Source organism: Delphinapterus leucas, chromosome 7 (genome assembly GCF_059928025.1).
Source record: "Delphinapterus leucas isolate spDelLeu-1000000601 "Yukka" chromosome 7, BTC_Dleu_Yukka2, whole genome shotgun sequence".
In the NCBI taxonomy this organism is placed as follows: domain Eukaryota; kingdom Metazoa; phylum Chordata; class Mammalia; order Artiodactyla; family Monodontidae; genus Delphinapterus; species Delphinapterus leucas.
In genome coordinates, this window is record NC_143135.1 from 17148848 (window position 1) to 17176240 (window position 27393).

The following is a 27393-nucleotide window of genomic DNA, read 5'->3' on the forward strand; positions in this document are numbered from 1 at the left end:
TTTCTAATAAGTGCTTGGAAAATTATCTTACTTATGCTGTTTGATGTAATGCACTCCTTGGTTCTTTCAATGTTCTTGTGAGATGGAAAGGGATAACCATTCATTACGTTTCCTTTGCAGATGGGGAAATGGAATCCCTAGGCTTGGATGCACTAGTTCGGTGTCATCACCAAGCCAGGTAAAAAACAGTGAAAACGTGAATACAGTTGACCCTTGAACAACACAGGTTTGAACTGTGTGGGTCCACTTATACGAGGATTTTTTTCACTAAATGCCTACTACAGTACCGCAGCATCTGTGGTTGGTTGAATCCTCAAATGTGGCACTGCAGATATGGAGGGCTGACAGTAAAGTTACATGCGGATCTTCCACTGCATGGAGGGTCAGCACTCCTAATCTCTGTGTTGTTCAAGGGTCAACTGTATACAGCTCTAGCTTCTCTACATATATCAACCAGGGCAGGGACCAGGGTACATTCAAAAGCCAACGGATTTATTTTTCTCATATCAGGAATAAATAAGTATATGGAACCAGGATGTACCATCTTAAAATTTGCAAAAAGAATACTATCTCAGAGTAGTATCTCAAACACAAAACTTGAAACCTATGCACTCAGTTAACATGAAGTTTAGTTTCTTTCCGTGGATTCTGTCTTTCTGCTACCAAAAGAACCTTTCAGAGGCTCACTCATGTGCAAAAAAACCATTATTGTTCCTTAATCTCTGATATGATCATGAGACCAGAGAACTTTACAGCTGTGGTGTGAAGCCGGTACCTCAAGAATAATGTGCCACATCCTTATTTCTGTTGCCAAATCCAGATGTGTGGGGTCCCAGCAGAGGCCCAGCAGAAGACATACCTCTACTTGATCTTATCACCGGTCACATCTGAAGCAAAATGATGAGCCTCCTTCTCCACCCACTTTTAACACTGTGCATGCTTCATTGGTAATTTAAGGCCTAAGAGAAAGTCCTTATCTTGTCCAACTTAGCCAAGTGTGCCCCATCCCGAAATTATCTTGGATTCTCAATGATAAAGCTGATACTATGAACTAATAGGATGACGTCTGGAGTGAAGAAGCTGATAACTAGGATGGCTACCTCAGAATAGGTTCTGGTGTCTGAGTCCTCATGAAGCCAGAACTACCATTATCTTCCATGTTCTAGTACCAACCTGCCCATCGTGCCACCTTCTTCCTTCATACTGATTTCATATTAGGAGACTGATAGCCCTTCTGTGTCCCTGGGTCTATATCATGGTCAAGCCACTACACCTGGATAAGTTTTAATGACTTTGAATCTTGGGAACAATGACTTAGGGTCTTAATCTTTTCCTCTGGAAGAATACCTTGGTTTCCTTACAGAGTTTTCCATTTTCTTCCTAAGAAATAAAACTGCATATTTACAGTTTTTCTCATGCAAAAAGTGTATCCAAACTACAACCTCAAATAAACCCTGCCATACATAAACTTTGAATAAAGGCTTTACTTCATTCAAAGCCTTATAACCCATCACATTTATTATTCATTTAACTTACTTTTCAATATTTATCAGAATAACTTGGTTACATAATTTTAAAAAGCAAAATAGTGATTATAAAAGTTAATATTTATTATTTACTATGAGCCAAATATTGTTCTGGGTATTTTATATATATTATTTAATCCTCACAATTACCCTTGCAAAACAGGACTCTTGTTATGCTCATTATAAAGATGAAGAAATTGAGGATGAGAGTGGTTAAATAACTCGTCCAGGTCACACAGCTACTAGGGCTCAGAATGATAAGTTAAATCCAAGCAGTCTGATGCCAGACCCCATGCTCTTAATACCAGCAATACTCAGCCTACAAGGCTTTCATGAAAGAAACATAGCAATCCTCTACTCCCCTATGAGACAATCTCTTCAATTACTTCAGTTGTTTCTTCTGGTACTTACATTCTTATTGTAAGTAATATTCTTTGTTTTACAATTTTAGATGTTATGTATTGTGTTTCAGCTATGGAGGATGATATTGCCGTCACCACTCCTCAATATTTTCCTCCTAGTGTAGTTATATCACCTGTGGCAGAAATCACTTCATTGTTTACAGTACTATTATTACTAAATGAGTATTTTTCACTGACTTCACTTCTTTTTTGTGCATAGCTATTCATTAGTTGGTGTTAATAATTCTTCCTTTTATTCATTCTCTTAATTTTCTGTTTCTATCACTAAAGCTTTTCGCCCAAGCCCTGTTTTTCCTCAAGTTGTATAATTTCTACTAAATACATGAAGAATATGTTGGTTCCTTTTCATTTTTTCTTCAAGCACTACCTTCTGGGATCCCCCAACTTCCTGCCCTTTTCCTGGGACTTCCTGGCACTTCCAGCCAGGGTTAGGACCGCTGTTTTTTCACGATCCTCTTTCATGATTTGCTTCCTCATCTAGTGAAGCAAATGTCTGAGGACCTTCCTGCGGAAAAATGCATGAGCTGTAAATTTTGTGCTCCATGGGTATCATTTAGGGATTGCATCATCTCTATTGACAGATTGTATACATTTTTTCTTATGTCTGCATCCAATGACATTACATTAGTAATTTGAAATTGACCATAGTATATTTGCTTCATGGAAATCAGCAAACACTATAAATCAGTGCTTTGTTTGTTTGTTTGTTTGATTGATTTTCCAGGAAAGCCTGTTGCTAAACATTTACCAGCATGCCAGTGCTGCTACCTGTTACTTATGAGCCTTTCGGGCGGGGTGGGGGTGGTTTACAGCGAAAATTCCTGAATCAACTGGTTTCTGGTCAGTATTCTTCTCTGCCAGCACCAGCTAATTGGCTTTCTCCAATCTGTGTACTTTTTCAATGTCTTCCCCTCTTGTAGAAGCTTGTGATTTCTTAGTCATACATCTTTATCTTTCGACTCTTGGTTAAGACAGATTTGAATAGAGGGAAGCAACAAATCTATTTTTTTAATCCCACCACACATATCCAGAAATCCCACATTTAAATAGAAAACTCCCTGAGTTCATTGCTGAGGACAGTAGCCCAGGCAAGAGATGGTGTTGCCTTGGATCAGAGAGGTGGCAGTAGAGATGGAGAGAAGTAGATTCACTTGTGAGATTTATAAAAATAGGAATGGAGTTTCAAGAATGTCTCCCAAGTGTCTGAATGGATGGGTTCACAAAGTGCCATTTGTCATTTAAGGAGAAGATGAAATCTGAAGGAGGAGCAGAGTAGGCGGAGAAGATGAAAAATCTGTATTTGGATGTGTTAAGTCTGACACGCCTCTGGGACATACAAGTAAAGATGTCAAGTTGGCAGGTGGTTATATGAAAATGGAGCACAACAGAGAGGCCTACTGCATTTCCAGCTCTCCAACTCTGATTTATTTTTCTTCTAGATAAGCTGCTGGCTTAGTGTAGTTGCATACATGTGTATTCTCATGACCAGGTGTGGGAAAAGGTGAGCAGATCCATGTGTAATTTATTATGCTGCCTTGGGGGTCCTTGGTAAATTCAGTGGAGATGGAATTTTAGTCCACCTGATCATTGGGTATCCTAATGGCATCTGGTACTGAGGCATGCTGCTAATGAAGCAAAAAGTCTCTTATTATGGCATTGTCAGGGCTCATACCATTCCTTTTGCCTCCATCTCTGGCTGGTATAGCAGATAATCTAAACCTTGGCAATATCTTTCATCCCATGCATGGACAGAGCTATCACCCTTCAACTTCCATTATAAGATACTTTTCTAAGATAGTCCCATGACAGACCTCTACACTACTGGCTCAGCTACCTTTTGCTTCCTCCATTGAGTAGACAAGAATTTCTAGATGCCATCCGTGTCCATGGATGATGAGGCAGACTCTAGTGGCACTGTCTTTGATTCTTTCTCTTAGCTTTATCCCTCAGCTGTCTGTTAGCCTACCACCTAGATAGCATCTTATTGAAATCAGTACTTCTTCAAAGGAAATAGAAATTTCCCCAATATGTGGCCAGAAAAGTAAGAAACAAGCTCTAATTTACTCTTAGCCCAAACTTTATGATTATTTTAAACAGTTTTATCTACTCGGTTTTGACTCAGAATGGAAAGCTAGGACATGTATCTTTCCTGCTTCACTGTCCCTCACTGCTATCTGTTTCCTATCCAGAACCTGCTAGACTGGCTTTTGTCTTCTATTTCCTAACAGGTGGGGAGATAAACACTTGCTCACATAATATCCTCCATCTCTCCAATCCATGATTCCTGGTAAGACTCCACTTTCAGACCATGATAAGCTTTGTTTTCTATAGAGGTAATTTCTAGAATTTGAAAATTCAATTTCTTTCTTGACCAATTCTGCCCTTTAAAACTAATATATGTTTATATGCTCTAAAAATGTCAGCCTTGAGAATTGATACAAGCAATATTTTCTTTCTTTCTCTGGATTTTTTTGCTTTAACAATAGGAATCCTTCCGAAAGCAAAGTCTAACTTTTAAAACAATGAAGGAAATGCCATAATGTAAGAGAGAAACAAAAGTAACAAAAGTACAGCTATCTGTCTTTATCTATCTATCTATCTGTCTGTCTGTCTGAATGGTAATTGAAGTAGTAGGGTATGTGTGTGTGGGCGTGCCCACAAACTCTTTTAAGAAGCTTCATAGAAAGAAACCAGTACCCTGTAGGGGGCAGTGTGGACTGGACAAATGGATAGTTTTTTTTTTTTAAGTAAGAAATAGTAGAGCATGTTTGATTGCTAATGGGAATAAATGATTCAGTAGAGAGACTTAAGAGATAAGAAAGAGAGAGAATAATTTAAGAACTGAGATTACTGAGGAGTCAGGGAAGAAGGGGACCCAATGATAGGCGGTTGGGTGATTTCTCTTGTTAAAAACAAAAGGTAAGGTGAAGGTACTGACATGTTTATAGATTCAGTAGTGAGACCGGTGAGAGTTCATGGTTAACAGCTCCTCTTTCTCATGAAGTATGATGTAAGGTCATTAATGTGAAAGAGAGGATAGAAGGAGGTGAGAATGTGAAGAGAATTTAGAAGATATGAAATCATATTTGCAGATAAAAGAGGAAGAAAAATACGAGACCCTGATTTGGTGATCCTTAGGGTCTTGTTGAGTTTTAGACCTTTGTAATTATTTTACTGGTCCATTGGATATGTGAGTGTTTTTCTGATCAACAAGAGCTGAAGCAAGCATCTTCAGAATTTCCCCTACCCCATAATCTCATGCACCATTGCAAATTCTGAAGTCTTGTTGTTAGAAGCCAGGAAACACTCTGCCTGTGGTCTTCCTGACAATGGATACAGGAAATGGGTTGCTCTCTAAGATTCCATCAGTGCACAAATCACTGCTCTGTTCTTCTGTTCTGATTCCTGTGTCCTTTTCAGATTTTCCTGTTCCTCTCTCGTCTCCTAATATCCAAATTGATGGAATAGCTCATGACCTACTCTGAAGCTCAGGGGGTACTTGAAGAAGATCTTTTCTTTGCAGTCATGCAGAGGAAGCTATGTTCAGACTGTAGAAGAGGCGTATTTGTGCCAGCTTGTTTCTTCACTAGCACTGACACATTGTTCGTTTAATCTGCTCAGTCTACTACTCCATTAGCTTTACCCTATGATGGGGCTGGCCCATTTATCCCTGCTTAAAGTTTAATCAGACATTTCACTGCTCATCAACATTCTAACGGGACCATTTAGAGCACTGAAACTCCACACATCTCTGCTAATTACTGCTAGCTGACAGATGTCACTTTCACTGCCCTCTCTTCCCTGTCTCCTCCAGTTGCACAGACCTGGAGAAGCTTATTCTTTAAATAAACCTTAAAGCAGAAACACAATCAGAGATTAATGGAGAGACACCAGTTCATGTTTCTGCTTGATTGGAATCTAGTCATTTAGGGAGGTTAAAGGCTTCATCTGGTACTTCATCAGGACTTGAAGTCCACTCTCAATTTTTTTGTTGTACAGAGTGAAAGGGTCATAGGAAGTAGAAGGGATGCAGAAGAATGACTAGACTCCCTGATCTGCCATGCTTGTCATGCCTTTCTTAGCCTACTGTCTGCTCATGCTTGTTCCTTATTCAGCTGTGAAATTGGAATCACAAGAGGAATGTTGAGTTTTCATCGCCAAGATTCCTCCCATCATGGAGCACAAAGAAAGGAGGGCTGCTTTTGGAGCTGGAGAAAAACATGGCAGGTGACAAGCACTATTGGCATGTAACAGTAGGCCAAATTTATTTGGTATTAAATCCTGGTTCTCTCCAACCACATACTCCCTCCCCCTACCACACACATATAAATGCTGTTTTCAAGGACACTGTAAATGTTATTGCAGGAGCATCTGAATATGAAAAATTCATTTAAAATGAGATATTAACAGCTCATGCCCTTTTCTCTGAAACAGTTGCAGAAAGACTAGGGCTATGTTTTATGCTTCAAGAGTATGGAAGAATTTCAGATGACTGATTGGTATTCTTAGATTGAACAAAATGGGATTTACACAGGCTGATTCTAATTTACACAGGCTGATTCTAATTTATATCAGTTTTCTAGTGCCATAACAATCCTGCATAACAAACAATCATAAAATTTCAGTGGCATAGAGCAATAAATGTGTTTGCAAGCTATAGCTGCTCTGACCAGGCTCAGGTAATCTCAGATAGCCTTGTTCATGAACCTGCAGTCAGCTGCATCTTGACTGTGTGGTTTGGCTGTTTGGGGCTGGGCTTGCTTATAAGTCTGGAGGTCTCTAAATGATGGGGTTGATCTGTGATAGGCTTGGCTAGGATGATTGGGTCAACTTGACTCTGAACCACATATCTTTCATTTCTGAAAGGCTAGCTCAGATATGTTTTTATTGAAATAAGAGAGGGCAAGAGAGCAAGTAGAAATGTAGAAACACTTTTTGCAACCTCTTCTTGAATCATATCTATTGAAACCCCATTGGCCAATGTAAGTCTCATAGCCAGGTCCAGAGTCAAATTAGTAGGGTACTATAAGATTATATAGAAAAGGTTGTAGATAGAGGGAAGTGTGAAGAATCAGGCAAGGAATACAATAAATCTACTATGCCTAAAGATAAAAGACTGTATGCTTCCTACCTAATAACAGGAACAGGGCAAGGAAATTCACTCTCACTGCTTTTATTTAACAGTGCCATGCGATAAGGTAAGGGGAAAAAAGGAATAATATTGGAAAGGAAGAAGCAAACCTGTGTTGTTTTAGGATGACAGGGTCAAATTTATAGAAAATCTTAAGGAATTTACTAAAATATTATAATTAATAAGTGGATTTAGCAAGGTCATAGGGTACCAGATTAATATACAAAAATCTATTGTATTTGTGGATACTAGCAACTAAAAATTTGAAAATAAAAGTAAACATGAAACACTTAGAAATAAATTTTGATGTGTAAGCTCTCATCACTTCACACTACAAGATACTACTAAGGTTAATTAAAGAAGACCTAAATAGATGGAGAGTTACCTGATGTTCTTGGAATGACAGACTTTGATATTATCATTAAGATAGCAATTTCCTCAAACTTTGTCTTTAGATTTAATATAATCCATACTAAAATCCCAGCATTTTTTCATAAATTGACAAATTGATCCTAAAATTTATATGGAATTGCAAAACACCTGGAATACACAAAACAACTGGGAAAAAAATAAGAAAGTTGGAGAACTAACACTATTTGATTTTAAAACTAATAAAGCTACTATAATCAACACCATAAGGTTTTTTTAATGTTTGATTTTGTAGTTTTTTGAAGTATAGTTGATTTACAATGTTGTGTTAATTTCTGCTGTACAGCAAACTGACTCAGTTCTACACATATATATATTATTTTTTATATTATTTTCCATTATGGTTTATCCCAGGGTATTGAATGTAGTTCTCAGTGCTGTATAATAGGACCTTGTTGTTTATCCGTTTTATATGTAATAGTTTGCATCTACTAACCCCAAACTCCCAGTCCATCCCTCCGCAACCCACCCTACCCCTTGACAAGCACAAGTCTGTTCTCTATGTCTGTGAGTCTGTTTCTGTTTCATAGATAAGTTCATTTGTGCCATATTTTAGATTCCACATATAAGTGATATCATATGGTATTTGTCTTTCTGTTTCTGACTTCACTTAGTATGATAATCTAGCTGCATCCAAGTTACTGCAAAAGGCAATATTTTGTTTTTTTATGTTCTTTACATATATACAATGGAATATATGCAATATTCCATTGTATATATGTAACACATCTTTATCCATTCATCTGTTGATGGACATTTAGGTTGTTTCCATGTCTTGGCTATTGTGAATGGTGCTGCTATGAACATAGGGGTGTATGTATCTTTTTTTTTTTTTTTTTTTTGTGGTACGCGGGCCTCTCACTGTTGCGGCCTCTCCCGTTGCGGAGCACAGGCTCTGGACACGCAGGCTCAGCGGCCATGGCTCATGGGCCCAGCCACTCCGCAGCATGTGGGATCTTCCTGGACCGGGGCACGAACCCGTGTCCCCTGCATCGGCAGGCGGACTCTCAACCACTGCGCCACCAGGGAAGCCCTATGTATTTTTTTGAATTACAGTTTTGTCCAGATATATGCCCAGGAGTGGGATTGCTGGATCATATGGTAATTCTATTTTTAGTTTTCTGAGGAACTTCCAATACTGTTTTCCTAGAGGCTGCACCAACTTACTTACATTCCCGTCAACACTGTAGGAGGGTTCCCTTTTCTCCACACCCTCTCCAGCATTTGTTATTTGTAGACTTTTTAATGATGGCCTTTCTGAATGGTGTGAGGTGGTACCGCATTGTGGTTTTGATTTGCATTTTTCTAATGATTAGCAATGTTGAACATATTTTCATGTCCCTGTTGTCCATTTGTGTGTCTTCTTTGGAGAAATGTCTGTTTAGATCTTCCACCCATTTTTCGATTGGGTTGTTTGTTTTTTTGTTGTTGAGTTGTATTAGCTATTTGTATATTTTGGAAATTTAGCCCTTGTCAGTCACATTATTCGCAAATATTTTCTCCCAGTCTGTAGGTTGTCTTTTTGTTTTGTTTACGGTTTTGTCTTCTGTACAAATCTTGTAAGTTTGATTAGGTCCCATTTATTTTTGCTTTTGTTTCTATTGCCTTAGGAGATTGACCTAAGAAAACATTGGTACAATTTATGTCAGTGAAAGTTTTGTGTACGTTTTCTTCTAGGAATTTTATGGTGTCATGTCTTACATTTAAGTCTTTAAGCCATCTTTAGCTTATTTTTGTGTATCGTGTGAGGGTAAATTCTAACTTCATTGATTTACATGTGGCTGTTCAACTTTCCCAATACCACTTGCTGAAGAGACTGTCTTTTTTCCATTGTATATTCTTGTCTCATTGAAGATTAATTGACTGTAGGTGTGTGGGTTTATTTCTAGGCTCTCTGTTCTGTTCCATTGATCCATATGTCTGTTTTTTTGCCAAATACCATGCTCTTTTGACTATTGTAACTTTGTGGTACTGTGTAAAGTCTGGGAGGGTTTTGCCTCCTGCTTTGTTCTTTTTCCTCAGGATTGCTTTGGCAGTTCTGGGTCTTTTATGGTTCCATATAAGGTTCAGGATTTTTTGTTCTAGTTCTGTGAAAAATGTCATGGGTAACTTAGGTATTACCTAAATGATAGGTATCACATTAAATCTGTAGAATGCTTTGGGTAGTATAGCCATTTTAACAATATTAATCTTTCCAATCCAAGAGCATGAGATATCTTACCAGTTCTTTGAATCATCTTCAGTTTCCTTTATTAATGTTTTATAGTTCTCAGCATATAGGTCTTTCACCTCCTTGGTCATGTTTACTCCTAACTATTTTATTATTTTGGATGCGATTTTAAAAGGGTTTGTTTTTTCACATTCCCTTTCTGATATTTCATTGTTCGTATAAAAAATGCAACTGTCTTCTATATGTTAATCTTCTATCTTGCTATTTTGCTGAATTCGTTTATCAGTTCTAGTGGTTTTTGTGTGGAGTCTTTAGGGTTTTCTATATGTAATATCATGTCACCTGGATATAGTGACAGTTTTACCTCTTCCCTCCCAAGTTGGATACCTTTTATTTCTTTTGTTGTCTGATTGCTGTGGCTAGGACTTCCAATACTATGTTGAATAGAAATGGTGAGAGTGGGCATTCTTGTCTTGATCCAAATTGTAGCGGGAAGGCTTTCAACTTTTCACTGTTGAGTATTATATTGGCTAATATAATATAATATACATTATAATGTATATTATATCATATCATATTATATTAATTATATTATATTAGGGAGGGTTAATACCATGCTGTATATCATAAACAGCTTTTATTATGTTGAGGTATGTTCCCTCTATACCCACTTTGTTAAGAGTTTTTATCATGAATGGATGTTGAATTTTATCAAACACTTCTGCATCTATTGAAATGATCATGTGTTTTTTGTCTTTTCTTTTGTTGATGTGGAGTATCACATTGATTTGCATATGTTGAAAAAATATTATATTTTTGGTAAATGGTGCTGGAATAACTGTATATCCATATGGAAAAGAAGACCCTTCATTCTTTTATTACACCTTACAGAAAAATTAAAAGTGGGTCATAGATTAAACATAATAGTTAAAACCATAAAAATTCTAAATTTAAAATTTTTCTAGAAGAAATCAGGATAAAATCTTTGTTTCCTTGAGTTAGACAAAGGTTTCTTAGTTTGGACCCAAAAAGCACAAACCATAAAAGAAGAAGAAAGATGAAATGGACTTCATCAAAATTAAAACTTGATTGTCGAAAGCTACTGTTAAGAAAATGAAAAAGTAAGCCACAGGTTTGGAGAAAACATTTGCAAAAAAAAACATACCAGACCAAGAAATTGTGTCAAGAATGTATACAGAAATTCTATGGCTCAATAATAAGTCATAGAACTCCATTTTAGAAAAGAACAAAAGATTTTAACAGACACTTCACACACACAAAAAAGGAATACAAATTACAAGCAGCATATGAAAAGATGTTCAGCGTCATTAGTCATTAGGGGAATTCAAACTAAAAGCATGATGAGTTACTGTTAGACACTCACTAGAAAAGCGGAAATTAATAAGATTGAAAATTATAAGTATTTTCAGGGATGTAGAACAACTGAAACTTCCACATACTGTTGGTGGGAATAAAAAATACTGTGGCCACTTTGGAAAGCAGTTTGACCGTTTCTTACAAAGTTAAACATGAACTTATCAAATGACCTAGCCACACCACTTTTTGATGTCTGCCTATGAAAAGTGAAAACATATGTCCACATAAAGACAAGATTTGTTCACAGCAACATTATTCATAAGAGCCCAAAATTGGATCCAGACCAAATATTCACCAACTAGCAAATGAATAAATAAATTTTGTCATAGTCACACTGTGGAATTTTGTTTGGTAGTAAAAGAAAGCAAAATAATATTACTCATAAAATAATATGGATTAATCTTTAAAATTATGCTACATGAAAGATGATTGAAGTAAAATTAAATACTGGATGATTATTCCATTTATAGGAAATTCTAGAAAGGGCAAAATCATAGTGACAGTGGATCACTGGTTTTCTGGGGGTGAGGATAGGGATTGTCTACAAAGGGATATAAGGGAATTTGGGGGGTGATAGAAGTGTTCCAAACTTGATTGTGGTGGTGGTGGCACTGTTGTGGATATTTGTCAACACTCATCAATACTTACAATTGGCGAATTGTATGGGTTATGCTTCAGTAAACCTGAATAATATTTTTAAATTTATAAACTTGTTTTCTGCCATGGGACCAGAGGATCCAAAGTCCTTTATATGCCTTCTTCCAGACCTCAGTGTACCAGGAAGTATTGCTGTTATGATATCCTTGTTCCTAAACTTACGAAAGTGGGCCTAATGATGTTAATGGACATCCCCGTGGTCATGTGGGCCTACAAGCTTCCTGTTCCCCAAAGAGATCTGTATTTATCAGGACCTTCTGCCTCCCACTCAGGGCCTGTGTTTGGGTCACATATGTCTTATAAGAAAATATATCAAAATGGACTACAATCCTCTGGTGTTCTAGTTGCAAACAAAATTATCTAGTGCTGTGGATGGGTCTCTCAGAAAACCAAAGAGCCCAGGGATTATGCTGGCCAGGGCTGTAGGAAAAATGATACATTCTTGACTTGCTTTGCCTTACCTTGCCAGTCCTTGCCTTTTCTTTTCTTTCTGTGTCAAGGGGAAACATACTTACCTATTGATAAGATTGCATATCTCTATTGGGTTTTTGGCACAAAATCTCCTTGATACTTGTCTACTTACCTGTGGTTTGGTTTGGCAGTGCCGACCATATTAGAATCTGTACTTTGAGATTCAGGGTAGGGACTACATCCTAACACATACTGTGAACAGGAAGAAAGGAGCAATCTGTTGATTTTTGCCAAAGGTCTGGTTATTTTATCTAGCAATTGGAGATTTACCCATTACGAATTGCTCATTTGACTGAATTTAAATCTCTATTTGTAAAGTCACATTTTGCCACAGTTAAAACTGTGTTCCCAAATAGGTGTTGCTCAATTGATATATCTTACTTTGGAGAATGCTCACTAAAGTACATGCACAGGCAATACCTAAAATATGTTTCTCCATAGTGGATGTGGTGTTGAGAAGACAGGCTGGTACCTAGTAGTTTGTATTGATTGATAAATACAGAGTCAACTAATATAGAACCTAAATAAAAGGCTTTTGGAGGTCATTTAATCCAAACTTTTACAGTATATATTGGGCTGGCCAAAAAGTTCGTTCGGGGTTTTCTGCAACATTACAGAAAAACCCGAACGAACTTTTTGGCCAACCCAATACCTTAGGAAAATTAGGTGTGGAAAATTTAAATAATTTGTTCAAGGTAACAAAGTATGCTAGTGATTGACCTGGGGCTAAAACTAATGTTTTCTGACTCTTATTCTATATTCTTACCACTATACATGCTGTATGCTTCAAAGCTGATAAGGATTCAAGTATCACATTCAGTAGAGGAGACGTTCCCTAAACAAGAGTGATGCCAGGGCCCTATATTCTAATGATATGTGTTGATTTTAGCCAATATCTGTGGTATTCAAAGGGACTCATGTTTGCAGGCTCACAGCATTATTTGAGTTGGTATGAGGCAGAAAGTAACTGGGTGGGGATTTTAATAGTTCCTTGTAATAAAAAGAGTGACAGCCTCATAGAATGTGATTCTGTTTTCAGTATTTTATAACAAGTTCATTTTACTCCAAATGAATGGTGGTTTATGTGGTTCCAGGATGAATTTCTTTTATAAAGGTTCTTACTCTTTAAGAAATATAAACATGGCCATAAAAACAATTCAGTCTTTTACCTCATTGCCTCCTTTTTCAACTAGTAATAAATTGTTGGCTGAGGCTAGATAGTCATATAATAGGCAGTGAGAAAACCCTCCATCAGTGTAGGGATTTATCTCTGAATAGTCTGGGAAACATTCCTTTATGCAATAAATACTAGAGGTGGGAGATATGGGCCAAAAAGGAATGAATAGACTATAAAGAGGCATTTATCAGGATGATGGTAAATATCAACCTTCAAAAAAGGAGAATTCTATAAACCACAGTCAGTACCTAAGTTTTTTATGTGCTACTTTTGACAGGATCTGCCTTAAGCTTATCTCCTTAAACAAATTTATTCTAGACTTCTATAGAGATTTTGCCCACTGCTCTTCTTTGTGTCTTATGTTGAAGACATATTGCTATGTAACATTAACTACATTTTTTGGTGATTTGATTGATTTTATTAGTTCAGCAGAGTTCAGTTTATTCCATTTCTTATACCTGATACCTGTTCAGGTTGTTACCCTCAGGTGCAGAGAATTTCCAAGGTTATTCTCAGATAATCTTTTGGAAAATGCTTATTGCATAGAAGGTACTCAATAATTAACTACTGATTGCTTGTTGGAACTGGCTGTACGCCCCCCTCAAGAACTCTTGACTTATTTTTTCAAATGATGATTTTTAAGATGTTACTAATTTTCTGTGAAGTCTTCATTGTAGATTTACGTGATTCACCCTTCTGGAACTGTTACTGTTTTTACAGTTTCTTACATCGCGGAGGAGACCTCTGGTGGACATGCACCCTGTGCATTTTGTATTATATCCCTAAACGTCTGCTCATTTTACTGTAATTGCAAGGACTGAGACTGTGTCTAAATATTTAGACTGGGTCTAAATAATGGAGGATGCAATTTGATTACCAAGAACTATATTCTGATTCGTCATTCAAGTTGTATTTTCTTTAACCAGAAATTGAAATTGTGGACTTACAGACTGCTTGTTTATTGTCATCTTAACTTTATATGAATAGAAATACAGTTGACACTTGAAAAATATGGGGGTTGGTTTGGGGTGCTAATTTTTGGCACAGTTGAAAATCTGCCTATAACTTACGTCAGCCCTCCCTATCCACACTTCCTCCATGTCTGAAGTTCCACATGCATGGATTCAACCATCCGTGGATGGTGTAGTGCTGTAGTACATATTTATTGAAAAAAATCCGTGCATAAGTGAACCCATGCAGTTCAAACCCGTGTTGTTCAAGGGTCAACTGTAATTTGAGGTTGGTGTTAATGTGAGAATTTGGACGTCAATACGCAAGTTACGTACTCATCCCCTCACCTACCTACCCTCAAATACTCTTTGAACTTCCCAGCTTAGGTTGAGAATCCTCACTTTAATGTCTGGTGTTGCATCGACTGACTACATTGGAATATAGTGGAATATTTGGACTGGCTTTAGTCAACAAACATTTATTGGGAAACTTCTATGTTTTTAATCTAGTAAGTTAGCATAACTGAGGCAAGATCAGCATATATCTAGACCTAAAATTTATTGAGCACTTATACTATGTCTCTGACATCTGATTAGCACTTTACCTGCAGTATTTCATTTAAAGTTCACAAAAATCTTGAGGCAGGTATTGCTAGTGCCCATATATTGTAGATAGGAGAAATGAGACTCGAATAGGTCGGGTAATTTGCCTGAGGTCACTCACCTTATAGCAAAACTGGGACTTGAACTCACACTTATATGATTTTAGCATCCCTGGTCTGAACCTAAATGCTGTGCTACATCACAACTGAAGGCTTTGTTAGGCCTGATTCCCCTCTGCAATTTCACCCAGGTTTAGCATTAGGATACCTGGATTTTGTTCTCTCTTTATTCCCAGTAATTGACGACCTTATTTGGCATTTAGTTTCTGTTCAATAAATGTTTGCTGGATGAATGTGTGGGTAGGAAGGGATGCTCCTCCTCAGGGTTTTTGCACTGACCTTGGATGGCTTCTCATTTCATTTGTTAAAACACAGATGATAATGCAGAGGCACTAAGAAGGACAAAGAGGATCAAATAACCAAGCTAAAATGTTTTATTCCAAACACTAATAACACAACATTGTAATGAAAGTACTGAACATAACAGATTTTCCCCCTCCTCCAGAGAGTCCAATTAATTATTCATGAAGTGAAGGACAAAGACATTTTATAGTATGTTTTAGAGAAAGAAAAACATAAATCAGGGGGCATAATGAAATTTTTGATAATGGAGTTTTGCCTTTCTTCACCAAGCCTGCCTTGCAACATACATTCTTAGTCAAAGAATACAAAGCTACAACAAGCTACAAAAGATCTTTTCTGGGACAGATAAAGCAACTAGGAAATACAAAAGAAAGGAAAGAAAAAAGCTCCAACAAACTGGAACAATTGCAAGCATTATAAGAAAATCAATGAAATCAAACCTACTCTTAAGGCAACAACAGCTACAGACTGTCGGATCATTAAAAAGAAATCTCAGCTTGGAAGATTACAGTGGAATTAAACAAAACCAAAAATGTTAGGACCAAGCAAAGCATGCAAGCGGCAGTTTTATGCTTCACAAAGATGTCACCTCATGAAATATGTCCTCAAATGTGGAGGGAGATCTGTGGAGGTCCTCAAATTAACTGAATCAGAGGAGGAAAGGTAAAGAGTTGGTATTCACTTCCTTTCAGCTAAGTTACTGGCTAGTCATTATAGTCTTATTCATAAGTCAATAATATTGAGTTACAATTGAAAGCATAGAACTGTGCTAGATAAAGTGGGAAGAAACTCATTTTCAGGTGTTCCGTCCTCCTGGTTTGTTTCAAAAGCTCTTACTCATCCTTTAAGAGTCAGATCAATTGCCTCGTCCTCTGTGCCATTGTCCCCGATTCCTTTAGGCGGAGTGACTCACTTCCTTTCCTGGGCCTGGCAGCAATTTATTTCATCCTGAACTCTTCCCTGTATATCTCTTATAGCCCTTAGTCATTGTATTGTTATGGTTTGCTTATAGCTGTTCCTCAGATTAAGACTGATCTTTTAATTTTTTTAACATCTTTATTAGAGTATAATTGCTTTACATTGTTGTGTTAGTTTCTGCTGTATAACAAAGTGAATCAGCTATACATATACATATATCCCCATATCCCCTCCCTCTTGCGTCTCCCTCCCACCCTCCCTATCCCACCCCTCTAGGTGGACACAAAGCATGGAGCTGATCTCCCCATGCTATGCAGCTGCTTCCCACTAGCTATCTATTTTACATTTGTAAAATAGTGTATATATGTCAATGTAGTGTACATACGTCAATGCCACTGTCTCACTTCATCCCAGCTTACCCTTCCCCCTCCCCATATCCTCAAGTCCATTCTCTACGTCTGTGTCCTTATTCCTGTCCTGCCCCTAGGTTCTTCAGAACCATTTTCTTTTTTTTTTTAGATTCCATATATATGTGTTAGCATACGGTATTTGTTTTTCTCTTTCTGACTTACTTCACTCTGGACAGAGATGGACAGAGTCTAGGTCCATCCAACTCACTACAAATAACTCAATTTCATTTTCTTTTATGGCTGAGTAATATGCCATTGTATATATGTGCCACATCTTCTTTATCCATTCATCTGTCCGCGGACACTTAGGTTGCTTCCACGTCTGGCTATTGGAAATAATGCTGCAGTGAACATGGTGGTACATGACTCTTTTTGAATTACGGTTTTCTCAGGGTATATGCCCAGTAGTGGGATTGCTGGGTCATATGGTAGTTCTATTTTCAGTTTTTTAAGGAACCTCCATACTGTTCTCCACAGTGGCTGTATCAGTTTACATCCCCACTAACAGTGCAAAAGGGTTCCCATTTCTCCACACCCTCTCCAGCATTTACTGTTTGTAGATTTTTTGACGATGGCCATTTTGACTGGTGTGAGGTGATACTTCACTGTGGTTTTGATTTTAATTTCTCTAATGATTAGTGATGTTGAGCATCCTTTCATGTGTTTGTTGGCAATCTGTATGTCTCCTTTGTGGAAGTGTCTACTTAAGTCTTCTGCCCATTTTTGGATTGGGCTGTTTGTTTTTTTGATATTGAGCTGCATGAGCTGCTTGTATATTTTGGAGATTAATCCTTTGTCAGTTGCTTCATTTGCAAATATTTTCTCCTATTCTGAGAGTTGTCTTTTTGTCTTGTTTATGGTTTCCTTTGCTGTGCAAAAGCTTTTAAGTTTCATTAGGTCCTATTTGTTTATTTTTGTTTTTATTTCCATTTATCTAGGAGGTGGATCCAAAAGGATATTGCTGTGATTTATGTCCTAGAGTGTTCTGCCTATGTTTTCCTCTAAGAGTTTTATAGTGTCTGGTTTAACATTTAGGTCTTTAATCCATTTTGAGTTTATTTTTGTGTGTGGTGTAATGGAGTGTTCTAATTTCATTCTTTTACATGTAGCTGCCCAGTTTTCCCAGCACCACTTATTGAAGAGGCTGTCTTTTCTCCACTGTATATTCTTGCCTCCTTTATCAAAGATAAGATGACCATATGTGCATGGGTTTACCTCTGGGCTTTCTATCCTGTTCCATTGATCTATATTACTGTTTTTGTGCCAGTACCATACTTTCTTGATTATTGTAGCTTTGTACTATAGCCTGAAGTCAGGGAGCCTGATTCCTCCAGCTCCGTTTTTCTTTCTCAAGATTGCTTTGGCTATTCGGGGTCTTTTGTGTTTCCATACAGATTGTGAAATGTTTTGTTCTAGTTCTGTGAGAAATGCCATTGGTAGTTTGATAGGGATTGCATTGAATCTGTAGATTGCTTTGGGTAGTATAGTCATTTTCACAATGTTGGTTCTTCCAATCCAAGAACATGGTATATCTCTCCATCTGTTTGTATCATCTTTAATTTCTTTCATCAGTGTCTTATAGTTTTCTGCATACAGTTCTTTTGTCTCTTTAGGTAGGTTTATTCCTAGGTATTTTATTCTTTTTGTTGCAATGGTAAGTGGGAGTATTTCCTTAATTTATCTTTCAGATTTTTCATCATTAGTGTATAGGAATGCAAGAGATTTCTGTGCATTAATTTTGTATCTTGCTACTTTACCAAATTCATTGATTAGCTCTAGTAGTTTTCTGGTACCATCTTTAGGATTCTCTCTATATAGTATCATGTCATCTGCAGACAGTGACAGTTTCACTTCTGCTTCTCTGATTTGTATTCCTTTTATTTCTTTTTCTTCTCTGATTGCTGTGGCTAAAGCTTCTAAAACTATGTTGAGTAGTAGTGGTTAGAGTGGGCAACCTTTTCTTATTGCTGATCTTAGTGGGAATGGTTTCAGTTTTTCACCATTGAGAATGATGTTGGCTGTGGGTTTGTCATATATGGCCTTTATTATGTTGAAGTAAGTTCCCTCTATGCCTACTTTGTGGAGAGTTTTTATCGTAAATATGTATTGAATTTTCTCAAAAGCTTTTTCTGCATCTATTGAGATTTTCATATGTTTTTTATCCTTCAGTTTGTTAATATTGTGTATCACATTGATTGATTTGCATATATTGAAGAATCCTTGCATTCCTGGGATAAACCCCACTTCACCATGATGTATGATCCTTTTAATGTGCCATTGGATTCTGTTTGCTAGTATTTTGTTGAGGATTTTTGCATCTATGTTCATCAGTGATACTGACCTGTAGTTTTCTTTTTTTGTGACATCTTTGTCTGGTTTTGGTATCAGGGTGCTGTTGGCCTCGTAGAATGAGTTTAGGAGTGTTCTTCCCTCTGCTGTATTTTGGAAGAGTTTGAGAAGGGTAGATGTTAGCTCTTCTCTAATTCTTTGATAGAATTTGCCTGTGAAGCCATCTGGTCCTTGGCTTTTGTTTCTTGGAAGATTTTTAATCACAGTTTCAATTTCAGTGCTTGTGATTGGTCTGTTCATATTATCTATTTCTTTCTGGTTGAGTCTAGAAAGTTTGTGCTTTATTAAGAATTTGTCCATTTCTTCCAGGTTGTCCATTATATTGGCATATAGAAGCTTGTAGTAATCTCTCATGATCCTTTGTTTTGTGCAGTGTCAGTTGTTACTTCTCCTTTTTCATTTCTAATTCTGTTGATTTGAGTCTTCTCTCTGTTTTCTTGATGAGTCTGGCTAATGGTTTATCAATTCTGTTCATCTTCTCAGAGAATCAGCTTTTAGTTTTTTTGAACTTTGCTATTGTTTCCTTCATTTCTTTTTCATTTATTTCTGATCTGATCTTTATGATTTCTTTCCTTCTGCTAACTTTGGGGTTTTTTTTTTCTTTCTTTAATTGCTTTAGGTGTAAAGTTAGGTTGTTTATTTGATATTTTTCGTGTTTTGTGGTAGGATTGTATTGCTATAAACTTTCCTTTTAGAACTGCTTTTGCTTCATCCCATAGGTTTGGGGTCATCGTGTGTTCATTTTCACTTGTTTCTAGGTATTTTTTGATTCCTTCAGTAATCTGTTGGTTATTTAGTAGCATATCGTTTAGCCTCCATGTGTTGTATTTTTTACAGTTTTTTCCTGTAATTGATGTATAGTGTCATAGTGTTGTAGTCAGAAAAGATACTTGATATGATTTCAATTTTGTTCAATTTACCAAGGCTTTATTTGTGACCCAAGATATGATCTATCCTGGAGGATGTTCCATGAGCACTTGAGAAGAAAGTGTATTCTATTGTTTTTGGATGGAATGTCCTATAAATATCAATTAAGTCCATCTTGTTTAATGTTTCTAACAGAAGTACAATAAAGGAAGGGTATTATAATGATATTAAGCCTTCTTATAAATGCAACGAGTTTCAACAAAAGTGAGGGAACATCATACTAGGGACTCCAACAACTGATAATAGGCCAAATGTCCTTAATTGTGCCCTGTAGTAGTTGACCTCCTTCAGAATCAACTAAATGACCTCTTAAAAATGTCTATTTCTGGGCTTCACCTCAGACTCAGCATTTGAAAATGTCTTCAGGGGCTAGAATCTGAGTTCCCTCAGAAAATCTTTTATAGTTTAAGGACCACTCTTAGATAGTTATGCTAGGATGACGTTCAAAGATACTTTTCAATTCTGGGAATTTGTGGTTTAGGTTCTGAACGGCTTGTGCCATTGACAAGATATGCATCTTTCAACAAATCATTTAATTCTTCAGTTCCCTTATCTATTTGGAAGATCTCAGATGCATTTGGAGACTTAAAAATTAATACATATTTCTGGCTTCTCCCCCTGAAAAGTCAGATTCAGTAAGTCTAGGGTAATTTGTATGGTCAACCAGATTTGGGAACCAATGAACTAAATTATCTCCAAGGATTTTCTATCATCAAAATTTCATGAGTCTACATTATTTAAAGTTATCAAAATGTGTTGTGCCCCATATTATCCATACCTTCTCCAGGTAGGATATTTGAGGAGCTGGCTCCCTTTTCTAGACCAAATTTTGATTATTTATTTTTCAAAATCACAGTGAGATAGACATTAGCCAGAAATATGCTTCCCTCCCACCCCACTTTAGCAAATGTAGAATCAAATTACTATAATACCAAAAGATGTCCAATTGTTACCTCCATTGTGCCTACCTTCTTCCAGAGATGGTTTTATTTAACTGTATGGGGACTGGACCCCTGAACTACCATGGCTCCCTGGTAACAGGGTGATGATAGAGGGTCACCTGCTCTTTGTACCATACTCTGTGGACGACACTGAGGGATTGTTATGGAATCAAGAGGTCTTCTGACCCCTTTTAATTTTCTCTCCTAGAGCAGAAACTATGGGCCAAAATGCAATCTAATCATGATATGCTCTACCTTGTTTACAATACCATGAGGCAAAAGTTTCCCTACTATTTTATAGAAACACACAAGTCAGGAATACATGGCTTCTTAACACAGGAAAACTATAAGGGAGGAAATTTTTAGATCACACATGTTTTTCTAAGTATCACAGATATGTAGCTTATATTTTAGAAAGAGTCCAGAGAACATAGTATATGTTATATAGAAAAAATAACTACAGTTATACAAGACATCTACTCTTGGGAGGAGGAAAAATCATTATCTGCTAACTCCAGGGGTCCCATAAAGGAAAATTCCCCATCCACACTTCCGTCAGAATAGCCTCAGCAAGATCCAAGTGAGTTATTAGATATAAACCTATATGCTGGTGGATCTATCCTAAACAAAGAGGGAACAGATGTACAAAGATAACCCTGTGTCCTGAGCCTCTAATTTAAACTGAGATTCCTTTATTATGCTGGACATATTTTTGGAAGGGATTGCCAGGCCTGAAGTTGGGACAGTAAATGGCTTCCAACTTCAGCCCTAGTGTAGAGTGTTTCTTTATAATGCCTTTGATTATCCAAAATAATCTTTCTTGTTTAGGAATTTGCCTCTTCTAGGAGAAGCAGGTGCTTGTTAACAATTAACGTTATATCTGCTACCATAATGAGTCCTTTGAAATTAGGGTGTTGCCATGCTTCCCTTTGTCCCTCCAGTCAAAGAAATTCACAGCAATCCTCACTCTTAATGAACACAAAATTCACCTGGGGATAACTGAAAAAAAAGGGAGGGAGCAAGAGAGAGAATTTCTGACACTGCCAGAGATCTGAGTCCATGGACGTAGTTCTGGTACGTGGCTAAGGAGTCAGCATTTTAACAGCAACCCTATGCACGTTTCACCCCGAGGGACGCAGTTCTCATTCTCTCTTGCCAATGAATATGGCTTGTGGGTTAGAATGGGGCGGCACTTTTCCTCTGAATTTCCTCCAGACAGTAAGTCTACACGCTGGTTGCCTTGTTTTGAGAAGCCATGGACATATATCCTACAGATGTTACTGGAGTAAGAAAAATCATTTGATTCTTAAAAGATGAAAATGGAAGTCAAGAGAATGGAGCTGGAGAAGGTTGCTTGAGTTTTAAACAGATTCAGACAGAAAAGTAAACTTACATAGGTATTACTTTGGAGACTCAAAAGTATTAGAGAGTTATTTTAAATAAGGACAAGGAAGGAAAAAACAGGATCAAGCCAAGAGATAAGTGGGATTTGATAAAGTGTTATTTATACAATGATCTTAATAATTAGATGGTATTTATTCTTTCATTCGACTTTCATTCCTCCATTTATTCATTAAGTATTCATTGAGAATCCACTATATATATAGCCCTATGCTAGGCACTGTTAGGAATTTTAAAAGAGCATCATGCATAGTCAGTACTTTCTTTTAGGAGCTCAGAATGTAGTAGGAGATTCAGGGCAAGTTCGCATGAAAATTTACCTAACAACACAAGACATGATATAAACAATGTCACCAGGCAGTATATGATTACGTGCCAAGTAAGTGGGACAGGTGTATGTCAGGATGTTCCTGTCTCTCTTCTGCCTGATGCCTCCTACCAACCAGTTCTGTTGTATTCTGTTCTATCTGCCCTTGGTGTTAGGTCCAACCCCAAAAGACCATCTTTAGAAAATATCTTGTTAGTAGAAGCTGGTTTGAGAATCATGTTTCCTTTTTCTGGCCCTTCAAGCTTGTTCACATGCCCACTTTGTTTGAAATTTCTGATGCTTGTGCGTCAATCACGTTGGCAACATGCTTGGCGTTTTGTCCCGTGGACTTATCTTGAATATTGGTCAGAGATAGTTTTGTTGCTAGAAACTTAATCTGATTTAGGTGTGGATGAATCCAAAATTCAAATTATATCAGCATTCAGTCTCACCCTTTATTTCTCAGACCTGTTGTTTTTCTTCATTGGATTGAAACATTGGTAAGCTCTTGTCTCAAGGTAGCAAAGAAGGCTCATGGCAGCAACAAGCTTACGTTTTTGCATTGTCATCGTTTTAAAAGGGGAGTGCTTGTTTTACTCACACTACCAGCAAATATGAAGGGGAGGTAATAACCAAAGCTCAGCTAACAACTGTGATATCAGTGATTGGTTTTGTTTTCACTTTTGGAGCTGGTGGGTGATAGAAGCTCAAAGACCTGGTGGGCAGATAACAATTATTACATGGTCCCTATACCTAGCCCTTCAGATTATGATAAAAGAGGTATAATTTAATAAATATGCTAATAGCTTTTATTGCTGTATACTTTCAGTCTCCTTGAAAACACACATGCCTTTTAATAAATACATGTCTGGCTGCATACCACACTCCCCAAGTAAAATTCAGCAGTGCTCTAAGATGTAGCAAGAAAGACATAGGAATGATAACTGATACTGTCAAATTAACAGAAGAGAACTCTACTTAAACACCCCACGTTCCTGTGGTTGTTAGGACAAATGTCTGCTTTACTTACTTCTTTTACATTAGAACAAACCACCTTAACTCTCCTTTACAATGGAAAACTTGCGGTTGTTTTTTTTTTATTATTATTTACGGCTGACAATGATTATTTACTGCATGGGAAAGTAAACTGCTGTCAAGAGAATCCTGTAATTATTAGTTTCAAAGTTTTATGTGCACATGAATGGGAAGGAAGTAATTATGAGTAAATTTGCAGGTTGTCATCCAAGAAATTTGTTTTAGGGTAAATTATTTATTTTTAAAAATTCCATGGGAAATATATCAAAGCTATATTTTCTCTTGTAATTGAGTTTACCAGCACGCATCCCTAGGACCATTCATGGGCTCTGCTCACAATACAGTGACTTGCAGTATACTATATTATTTGAAACATAGTTCAAGGACCAAAATTGAGATGGTCATTTTAGAAAGAGAGAAGAAAACTGTAACAACTTAAGGAGATTGAAAGAGAATCAGTGATCTGGTAGGTCAAGAATAACTGAAAATACTCTTCATTTGTTTCCTTAGCTCCTAATGGGGTGTCCTTCAGATATCTTCTGTGATATGGTCACATGAGATATGAGAAAGAACTGTGGTTTTGGACTTAGGCAGACACAGATTCAAATCCTGCTTCTACCACCAACTGGCCAAGTGACTGTGACAAGGTCTGTTTTCTTATCCATACAGTAGAATTCAAATAGATACTCCCCGTTATCAATGAGAGCATCAGTTGAGACAGTGTTTGTAAACTGCTCACTGAAGCACCTGGCAAACATAAATACTCAGTAAGTGTCAGTTCCCTCTGCTTAACTTTTGGAAGCACCAAAGCAAATCTGAGGCATGGATGGAAATATAGATTTCTGTAGTGTGTCATCTAGCTTCTTCTTTGAAATGCTTCCTTTCTTAGACAAGTGCTTCGTGGTCATCAGGGAACACCTCAGGAAAAGGGTGGTATTTCGAAATGATTTTGGCATTACTCTTGTTTGTTCTTGCAAGTGATGAACATAGAAAATCTCAACCACCTCTCTTCTGGAAGGAGGCTGTGCCTGTAGGACCCTAATAAAAAGCAAATTTAATTTTTACGAAAGCAAAAAGATAATTCAATGGAAAAAGTAAAATATTTTCAACACACCTGCTGAAACCACTGGATAGCCACATATAGAAAAACAAGATAAAACTTTAAGCTCAATTCTTTTTTCACACCATACACAATAATTAATTTGAGATGAATAGTATACTTAAAGGAAAATATAGTTTACAACATTGAGGTAGACAGAAATTTCTTAGAACTCAAAAAGCTCTAAATAAGAAAGATATGATATGTTTGATCTCATCAAAATAAAAATCTCTGCTTATCACAAGACACCATTAAAAAATGGCAAGCCACTGTCCGGAGAAAATATTTGCAGTGCATGTTTCTGACAAATGGTTTGTATCTAGAATACAAACAAATGAAAACCAAAAGTCATTTCCTCACGAAACAGTCAAACAACCCAATAAAAGTAGAATGGACATTTCACAGAAGATATACAAATGGCCAAGAAGCAAATATATTCAATATCATAAGATATCACTTTTTGCCTAGTATAATGGCTAAAACTAAGAAGACTGACAATATGAAATGTTTGTGAAGATATAGAGCAACTGATATTTTTAAAAATTAATTAATGTATTTAAAATTTATTTTTTATTGAGGTAACATTGGTTTATAACATTATGTAAGTTTCATGTGTACAACATACTTTTACTGCTGTATGCACTGCAGAGTGCTCACCACCTAGTTTCCATCCGTCACCGTACTGCTGAAAGGAGCTCTTCTACCAGAAACACAAAGGCAAAAGTACACAGAATTCTAAGTAAGGCAATAAATAGAAAGAATCAGAAAATTGCAACTGGATTTTTTTTTTTTTACATTTCTAGTAGGACTATAACATAGTATAACCTGTGGAAGACACTTTGGCAATTTCTTAAAAAGCTCAACATCCACCTACCCTATTGCACAGCAATTTCATTTCTAAATATTTAATGAAAAGAAGACATAACGCCCACAAAAGGACATGTACAACATTTTCATAGCAGTGGTTTTTTTCATAATAGGTCAAACTGGAAAGTATCCAAATAGCCATCAACAAATTGTGGTATATTCCAGTAACGTGATCCTAATCAGCAATAAAAAGAAGAACAAGCTGTTAGTAATGCAGGCAACAAGATGGATAAATATCGAAAATATTATGCTGAGCAAAAGAATCCAGTCAAGGAAAGAAGACGTACTGTGCATTTGCATTTATATAAAGGTCTTTAACAGGCAGAAATAAACTGTGATGATAGATGTTAACTGCAGTGATTTCCTAGGGCAGTGATGGATTGCCTGAAAGGAACATAATCTTGCTGGGTGATGGAAATGATCCATGTCCTGATTGGGGTGATGTTTACTCCAGCATATGCATTGGTCAAAACTCATCAAAGTGTTAACGGGTGCATTTTATTGTTTGTAAATTGTACTTCAAAGGTAGAGAAAGTGGAGTGCAGAGGAGTATGTGTAATTACACAATTATCAGGGCAATCCCTTAAGAAAATAACATTCAGTTTGTTCAGAATGGCCTGAGATAGTCTTTAGCTCCCAAGGCACAAAGTTCCTGTAATCCATACTGCTGTCTACTTGGAGAAGGTACGGAGAGAAGGGTCCATAGCTCGGGCCGGTCAGGCTCCTGCTTCTGCGCATGGGGTCATGGTGATACTGGGGCTCAAGGCAGCCCACCCCAAAGTATGCCGCAATGGGATATTGATTCTTTTGGATTAAAGTTACTTAAGATGGCCAGTGCAAGAGGGACACTCTGACCCTCCTTTCTGTCTCCCTGAAAGCAGGAAATAAATCTCCCATGGGAAAGGTGCCCTCCTCCATCTGAAGGTAGAACTCCCTTATCAACAGAGATAGGGAATTTGGGCAATAAGGCTATGTAAACAAACCTTGTTACTTTAATTTACTACACTAAGCCCAAACTCTGTTTAGATTCTCCACTAATTGAGCGCCCCAAACCTAAGTTTCTTTGTCTTGTCAATTCCTCAAAATATATTATTTCTCTGTCTAAAAAGTATAAAAGCTGCCTGCTTTGGCTGCTTATGTCCTATTTCTATGCAACATCTGTGTGCACAAATTAAAATTTGTTTCTTTTTCTCCTGTTAATCTGTCTTGTGTCAATTTTATTATTAGCTCAGCCACAAGGACTCAAGTGGGGTTGAGGGGAAGACTTGCCTCTCCCGGACAGACAGTGATTTCCACCTGGTCCTGCCCCTCCTACTCTGTTCCCTGGTCCCACTTCTCCCTCCCTCGTCTTTCCCCTTTCTCTTTTGCCCCCTCCTATTCTTCTAACCTTCCTCCCTTTTATATTTTAACAATTTTAGACAACACGGATATACACATGAAAAGCAGCATGGGAAAAAACTCACTTATATTTCACCATTTATAATCCAGAAATTTCCATTATTCAGTTAACTTCTCTTCTACTTCAGTTAATTTTTCTCCTATTTAAGATGATGCTGATTGTATACTTTTGAAGCCTGCTGCTCTCTATTAACTTTTAAGCATATATTTACTAAAACTCGCTCTAAAGATTATTTCATTAATAGTACATTCCTTTATATAGCAAATAGTAACTTAGCCCTTCATTTTGTGAATATGGATATTAGATAGTGTTAATTTAAAAAATTTTTATAAACGACTCTGATGACCATCTTTGCGTATAAATCTTTTGCATTTATTTTAAAATTTTAATCAAAGTTATGCATGA